This window comes from Micropterus salmoides, unplaced genomic scaffold (assembly GCF_014851395.1).
Source record: "Micropterus salmoides isolate LMB-PRFRI ecotype aquatic unplaced genomic scaffold, ASM1485139v1 Ms_hic_scaffold_8, whole genome shotgun sequence".
NCBI classification, from domain to species: Eukaryota; Metazoa; Chordata; class Actinopteri; order Centrarchiformes; family Centrarchidae; genus Micropterus; species Micropterus salmoides.
This window is the reverse complement of record NW_024044570.1, coordinates 13687518-13696029: the sequence shown is the minus strand read 5'-3', so window position 1 is coordinate 13696029 and position 8512 is coordinate 13687518. Positions and strand designations below refer to the sequence as shown.

The following is an 8512-nucleotide window of genomic DNA, read 5'->3' as shown; positions in this document are numbered from 1 at the left end:
TTCAATTCTGCAAAAGAAAGTAACTAAGCTTACTTATAATGAGTAAATCTGATGCCAGACACATCAGTCACTATGGCTTTAAATATGGGATGCTGTAAATGCTGTGTTAAACTTTTCAGGTAAGTTTTTCCAAGTGTTTTGCATGGTGCGGTCGACTGTTGTAAGTGCATATATTCTACAGAGTTTGGTTACACTGGGCAAATTAAAAAAACCTTCTCATATGCCTGCTTTTTACTGATGGGAACGCTTGCTGAAGCACTGAACCACTATGAAGAAGATGTGCTGCAAAAGGTTAATTATGTAAACACCTTTGAAACGGTCCAAACGGTGACATCTAGTGGACAACCCTTAGTATTGTATTAGAGTGGAATGGCTAGTACAAACAAAAGTATGATAATGTGGCGAGAAGTCAGTTATAAATATCATCACTGACTTCATTCAATGTCAGCATCACTATTGGTTTTTGTTGTGCAGTCAAAGAAGGACATATAAACAATTGGATTAAAATATGCTTTCTAATGATTATAATAACTACTTTTGATGTTCTGACAAACAAAATAATTTGTACTTGTGTATGTTCTATAATCACTATTAATTGTTGAGCTGCAGTATGAAAAGAGCTACAGCAATGTGCAGTTTGACAAAAATATGGTGTTTTTTAAAAATGAAACCATGTGAACTGTTCTGGTACAACCCCTAAATAAAGTGATGAACCTGAAAATGAGAATAATATGACCTCTTTAATAATGTCAATAACCCGTATTACAATTAGCTCTCTTGGTGAAATTCTTCACTCACTTCAACAAAAAAAAAAAAAAACCTCTCACATCAAGAACTGCTTGGCCTGCTTGAAGGTCATGACCTGGATGTAGAAGGACCAGGATGGGTAGTTGCCATTGGCAATGTTGTTGAACAGGTCTCCAGTGGCATAATCTGGGTTGGTGGAAGCCAGGCGGTCTGCCTCCTCTACTGGCAGATTCTTTATTCCTTGATCAGTCTAAAAAACATGCACATAGGGCAGCACATAGGACATAACTAAGCAATGGAGGAGGTTAAAGTTAAATGCGGGTTAAATCAGGTCTTAAACAGACCTTGTAATGGAACTTGCGGCAGACACACCCGCCAGCAACATTGACCAGTTTGAAGATTCATGTGACGAAAGCCATCAGGCAAACCTCGATCACTGAACAAGAAAGACACCTGCACAGGCGATGCAATTCCCGTGGGCGGGGTCCCTCCTCACAGCGGTGCTACTCAGCAGGCTAGCTCCCACGGCTCCACTTTCTGTCTATTTCTCTGGTAAAAAACTGCGCTCGTTATCTAAGCTGGTTGTCTCTCACGACAGTTCAAGCTAATGTCACTCTAGTTTAAAAGTCCGACAGTTTGCACTTTTACACATTTCTCTGTTATTGCAAACAGGAGCGGGGGACTGACAGAGCTACACTTATCACTTTCAGTGGAAAAAAAACCAAACGACTGAGCCTGCTATGATACATAAATTAACTGCAAGGTAATATTTTTGCCCATACATGTGTACTTACGTCTACAAATATTAATTCTCTCCGAGTTCAACTGAAAGTTTTACCACACATCAATACACAGCCGTTTGTCTCTCCCACGTGCGTCTTCTCTCATTCTTCTCCTTCGACTATCTTTTTCTATCCTCCCCTCAAGTGATCCCCAATTGGCTCAGTCCACATCAATCAAACATACAAAGAAGTCCTTTCATTTAACCACATTTAGTAGGCCCCTACATCCGTAATGCATTTCATTAGCTCTGTAGTCTTACTCTGCATAATGACAATAAAGGTGGTGAATCTAAGCTAATCTAATCAAAACAATGATATGGTATGAATCACACATGGTTATTTTTACCCACAGTGGAGAAGTGGACAGCAATAGGTGTAGTCTTGCCAAAAAGCTGAAACATCTTGGCTTTGCAGTCACTTCAAAGTAGCCAAACGCCCCCGGGTCATGGTGGAGAAATAAAAATGTGGTTCATAAATTTGTATCAGATTAAACCTTTGAGCAGACATTGCTCAATATCTGGCCAAAGTCTTTGACCTTTATTTGAAAAGCTTGCAAAGATTAGCATTTGTGCAGAGTTAATCCACCAGCAAGAATGAGCCGTATTTGCTTTTTACCACATTTTTTGTTGGTTTGTTCAGTTGACTTGCACTGAACAGAATCCATTTGTTGAAGAGAGGAAAAAAAAAGTTGTCTCAAGATGGGATCCAACACACAACCATTGATTGCAAGTTCTACGCCTTACTGACATACCAACATGTTAATGTAAGTGAATTTTATGGCTTATATTCTCATCCACCATCTAATGGTTGAAAATATTGCTCCGATGCAGAACTTATTTGCTGACCCCTGCTGTATATTATTTCTAGTTCTTCTTCTTTTAACTTACGTATTCAACATGTCTACACTGCTTGAATTCTACCAGAAGTAGAACAAGAAGAACGTAGTGACGAAACGTGCTCTGTAGCGCTGTTTGTTTGTTTTCAGCTACTGTAGAAATATGACGATGCAATGTGGCGACGTTCAAAGTGGGGACCCGCGGTTATGTAGATATAAATGGCTTATTCTAAGGTAATATAAACATAATGGTTTATAATGTAAGGTCTTTACAAACATAGTTATAGATCTCATATTGCGTTTCTGTCGATAGATCCTCAGAAATATTACACACTGGACCTTTAAGGTGGGACTACCTTATGGGTATTCAAGCCGAACAACATCAGTTTTCAGCATGATGAAGCATGACAAAAGGCAGCATTCTTAGGTTTGTATAAACTTATATAAGGAAAAGATTTATTTACAAGTGATGGCATGCCTGTTACCTGTAAGCTATATAGTAGCCTATACTAATATTGGAAATGATAATAAACAACATGACATAACATTAGTACTAATTGAAATACAGTGGTGTAATATCAGAAAATGGTTTTCTTTGTTAAAGGTTGAATTGTTGAATCTCAACTAGCCTAACAAGCTGTTTGAATGTTACAAATACTCTATAAACTATCTGACTATCCAAATAAAGTGTTATACATTTTATTTAATGTTATAATTTTCACTAATACACTTATGCATACTAGATACTCCTCTAGGTTCTGGATAGTACTGGCACCTATTTTTCCACTTCAAGCTCTGCTTTCAACAAGTAGATGTTTTTTAGAGAATGAGGAGAGGGAGCTAGCTGTGTTATCGTGCTTGCACAGTGTGCAAAAATCATTGGCAGCCCATTGATACTAATGATGCAAAATTAAATACTGCTTTATAAAATATAGAATATATATAACCTCCACAGCTTCCATCACATCCCCGAGGTCCATAGCTACTCCTCGCTCCAAGTCGTCCTCTGAATCAGTCAGAGAAAGAGACATAATTATGGGTGTCCCGACTAAGAATTTACATGGTCAAATCAGAATTGTGAAGTCTTGCCTATGTAGCATACCTTCTTTACTGATAATACAAATTATGAATATTAATATTAATTCATAAATCCTCGTTAAGGGCACCACCTAAAGATTTGCTGTCTGCCCAAGGCTTTAGGAACCTTTAAGTATATCTTAATAATTATACAATTATTTCCTAGTGATCAGTCAATCTCAAATCGAAGGCATAAATCCTCCGTTACAGTTAGTTGGAGTCAAACAATACACACACACAGTTCCTGTGATTTCGGTGAAATTTATTAACTAACTAAAGGTGGATATAAAGTGGGTTTAAAGACATACAACAATAATGATTAAGCAAACAGGATGCAATCAATGAAAATGATGGGAGTTAAATGTGGATTTAGTGGTCTATTGTGGAAAAGATTTGAGTCTAAGGAGGGAGAGAGAAGAGAACCAATAAATGCAATTTATGGTAATAACTTAAATTTGGCTTGGATTAAACTAACGGATTAAAAACTATTGGACATCAACTCAACCACAGAATGCGTTGGTTCCTTGCTGCTTGTTGTTTCTCCAGCCGGTTGGTGTTCGGCCGGGCTAACACTGGCTGAGTTGCGTGCGTTCTCGGTTGAGACGGCTTAACACGCCCTCTGCCGGTCGCTTTCTCTGCCAATATGGCAAGCCAGGTCCGCCACTTTGGTTGGTAACTTAGTTGAAGAAACTTGTAGTGATGGCTGTTAACCTTGGCTCGGTTCGTGGGTTTTGATGTCCTTTGGGCTGCTGCTGGCATAACTAACCCACGTGGCTGGCCTCCCAGGCTTCGTTGTCTCAAATATGTCCATTTTGGAGGAAAGAAATGCAGCGTTTTTTTTAAAACCAAGTATCTTAATAGCCTGCAGATGCCTTTTCAGAATCAGAATGAGCTTTATTGTCAAGTAGTGTTTTACACATACGAGGAATTTGCTGTGGTGATAAGGTGCTACATGTAGACAAACATACAGTCAACATAAATAAATGTGGAAATATATAAATATGGAATAAGATAAGTTTTTGTAGCAACTTGTATAATGTAGTGTTTTGGGGTAACATAAATATTATCGCAGGAGTCCGGAAGGATAGCTTTGGATAAATAAATAAAAGCCAGGGAATAAATGACAAGCTGTTTTTTCCCTGAATCGACTGAAACACACGTTTGTGTCAGGTTGCCTTTGGCCTGGATTTAGGATGACATGGTAAAACAAAGCTTTGTAGAAACAATGGTAGGCTCGCTATCAATACTGCACAGACTGCAGGGCTCATAAAAAGACAAATGAGGCTTAAACTGTTCACTGATGACCATGTAAAGATAGTTGTTCCACTTATGGTGATTTCTTACTTTCTTTGTGTTTGTATGTTCTATTTTAGGAGATACTTTAATCTGACAGTGATGATAAATAAAAAGCAAATTAATTATTTATGTCAAATTTGATCTAAAATCATCAATCAATAGATGTTACAAGCTATAACCTAGAGTAGCTAAATATTTTTAGTAAATGTAGTCAATTTACTTGATCAGTCTGGGACTTTTGTGTTGAGTTTTTCATGTTTGTCTGTGGTTACTTTCTGCCTTTAGGTGGCTACGATCACAGTAAAGTAGATCAGTGCTGAATTTGTGTGGTCTGTTCTTCTTCTGTACTGATTGGGTGACAACACTTCAAATTTAGTGGCTGTAAAATCCACAGGGCGGAGCTCATTATCATTTTACAAAAAGCCGTTTTTTTACACCGTTTGTTTAGTTAACAAAACGGCGTTTAAAACGGCGTTTTGTAAACTAAACGCCGCTTTTTACGGCGTGTCAAAATAATACACAAAACGCCGTTTTGTTGGCAAAACATGCTACAAGAGTGCCGTTTTTTGGCACTAATGGCTTGCCATACAAGAGCTAAGAGACCGCCATAAGAGACCAGAGAACAAGAGAGAGAGCAAGCGCGTGTCGCCGTGTTATGTGTCCTAGGGCGTGTCCCAGGAGGGGGCTGTGTTTCCCCTGAGGGTTTATTTTGGTCTCCTGAGAGAGGCTGTCCCTTAATTGTCTATTTTAAAGTCTATGCGTGTACTTCAATCAAATACCTTCCCACAATCAAACCTTAAATGCCATTAACAGTTATACTGTTTTCAGCATTTGATAAAAAGGAAACTATTAAGTAATCATTGTAATGATTAGAATGGTTACGAGTTAAACACATTTTCAGGATGGAAGGAACTAACATTTCCTGGATAATATTGGCTGTTAAACATTCTTACTTAGAGAATATAAGCAAGTTACACGAATATGGCATCAGATTATACCCAATAAAATACAGAGTGATGCATTAAAACAGGGGGAGAGGCATTAAAGAAACAGGGACCTGTAATACTTAGTTTGTCCTCTTTGGGGACACTGGTTCCACGAGAGAACAATTGATCCTCTCACTAGGGAAGACATGGTTATTTAACATTAAATCGAGCTGGAAAATTAAGTAAGTAGCACAGGATAATATTTCTGTATCATGTTCTTTAACAAGAAAATATATAAAACGGTGTTGAAGCATGGCATTAGTATAACATAAATTAAATGAATATCAGTGAGTATTGAGGAAGATTAAAACACTGCAAATTAACTTGCTTTATGGATTCTTCTTTTCAACACAGTCTTAACAAGAACATGGTAATAGAACTACTCAAATTAAAGTGGCAAGAATTACTAAGTAACTTAACAAAGATTATTTGATTAAACAAGGTAATAGGCAAGTTATAAGGAGACAATATTCCTTTTCCACACAAAGGAATTCGGGGTACTGTCCTTCTCTGGCGTCTGGGGTTTCTCAACAGTTTCACAACTGGGTGTGAAGAGGGAGAGCGCATGTTAAGAGTCCAAATTAATGGCTCTTTGGTGAGGTAGAGAGTCAAGACTGAGGAAGGGGATCTTTGGGAATAATTAGCAAAGGGGGCACGGTTGCCATGGCTACCCTGTGTGGGGAAAGTTAGCGTCTCTTGACCTTTTTTCAAAAGGGTTCTGATAGGCTGGTTCCGGCTGAATTAGTCTCTGGGAAGTGTCGGGGTGACACCTTTATAGTCAGTGAGGTCCTCACAGCCTAGTTCAGGTTGAGGTTAGTCTCTGTGTAATGTTAATATTGTCAGTTTAACAGTCATGCATAGAGTCTGTTATCTCAACTTCACAGGAGGTGGTAGGTTTTATGGCTGAAACTACCCAAGCAGCACTTGGAGTGGAGAAAAACCTTTCACCCCCTCCTTTGGGGTACTTCGGCTGTCTGTTGAGGGTTGATATCTTGGAAAGAGATTGCAGAATTGTCACTAAAACAAAGCCTTTACAACTGGCGACCTGTCCAGGGTGTACCCCGCCTTTCGCCCAATGTCAGCTGGGATAGGCTCCAGCCCCCCGTGACCTTGTACACAGGATAAGCGGTTGACGATGGATGGATGGATGGACAAAGCCTTTACAACAGGGGGTGCCAGAATTCAGAAAAGAGAGGACTGGGGTGTGGTCAGTAATGTGTTGTGAGTGTTCCTAGGACCATGATTTTGGTAGTCAATTTTGCCCACCTATTCTCCCAGGTACCCTAGTTGGCCCAGGAGATCCTCTTTCACCTTTACGACCAGGAGGACCTGTGAGCTGACTGTAGCCAGAACAGGAAAAACATCCTAATCTTCAGAATGCAAAACATCATAATAATTATTGGATTTATCTTTTTTTTATTGTAGCAGTAAAACCTTTCGCCCGATGTCAGCTGGGATTGGCTCCAGCCCCCCGTGACCCTGTATGCAGGATAAGCGGTTGATGATGGATGGATGGATGGATGGATGGAGTTGATGAGATCTTCAACAAACTGTCTGAGTTACATTTTAGTCCTTTTGAACTACAAAGTTTGAAATCTAGTTTCAACCATTAATTGTAAGTAAAATGTGGTGATTTCAGAATTCAGTCTGTAGAAAAGAAAAATTACCACTTACTACAAAGTTCCCAGATTGTTGTAACACTGCAACACTGTAGCTAAATGTAATTTCTAAAGTGCAAATAAGAATTTATTATATGTTCTGAGCGACACCAAGCATGCGGTCTAGTTATTTAAAGGTTTAAAATTAAATCTAGTACCAAATAGCAATAAACAGAAAGGAACTCACTGCCTAAACGAGGAGTGATCTGCAGGATGTGCTACTTCTTCGCTACTTCCAGTGAAAAGAGACTGTGAACGTAGTTGAAGTAAATGTATGTGAGACTGCAGAGTTCACAACAGATGTTGGTTATGTCTGTTATGTCTGTCATAATTGGGACGTACTTGTAAAGAAATTGCTTCATGGCGTTACTAGCAGTCAAACGAGGCAGCACGGGTTTGAGCATGCAAAGCTGGATTCATCGCTGTCAGTTCAACTGTGGTTTGGAGTCAGGAAGTTGCCTGAGTGTAATTGTAAGTGTTAATTTCCTTGTGAAGTTTTTTTGTAGTTAGCACATACCTGTTTTTTCCACTGAAAGCCAATGTGGTAAAAGCAAAAACAACACACTTGTGTTGGCTGTTGTTTTGGCAAATTACATACAGTACATGACTTTTTCTTTCTTAAAAAATGTCCTGAAGAGTTGACACATTCTGTCCATCAAAAGACAAGGCAACTTTATTTGTTTAGCATTTCATACACCCCCTGTGACCCTGTACGCAGGATAAGCGGTTGACAATGGATGGATGGATAGATGGACATTTCATACACCAGAGCAATTCAATGTGTTTTAAAGGTTACAAAAATACAGCAAAGGTAAAAGATTCTAGTGCATTTTTAAATCAAGTAAAAATAAAAGATAAATATAACACAAAAAATACCCCCCCATTTAGAAGCACCATTTAATTAAATTAAGAACAATTCAAAACAGTAGAAAATTAAGGCTGTTAAGCTAAGATATAAAGTTTTTACTTGGTGGAGTAGGCAGTGTAAAGTAATAGTTTCTGTATTTACTTTGCATTCACAGTCAGGGCTTGTCAAATATCAACTGGTAGGTTATTCCAGGACTGTGTTCCATGTACACAGAATGCTGCTTCACTATATTTTGAACATGTAATGTGTTCGTATTTTGTAGT

General features: G+C 38.6%; 1 pseudogene; it reads right to left on the bottom strand.

Moving 5' to 3' along the window:
- Window positions 1–823: 823 nt before the first annotated feature.
- LOC119893748 lies at window positions 824–3395 on the bottom strand (annotated as a pseudogene).
- Between the last annotated feature and the right edge of the window lie 5117 nt (window positions 3396–8512).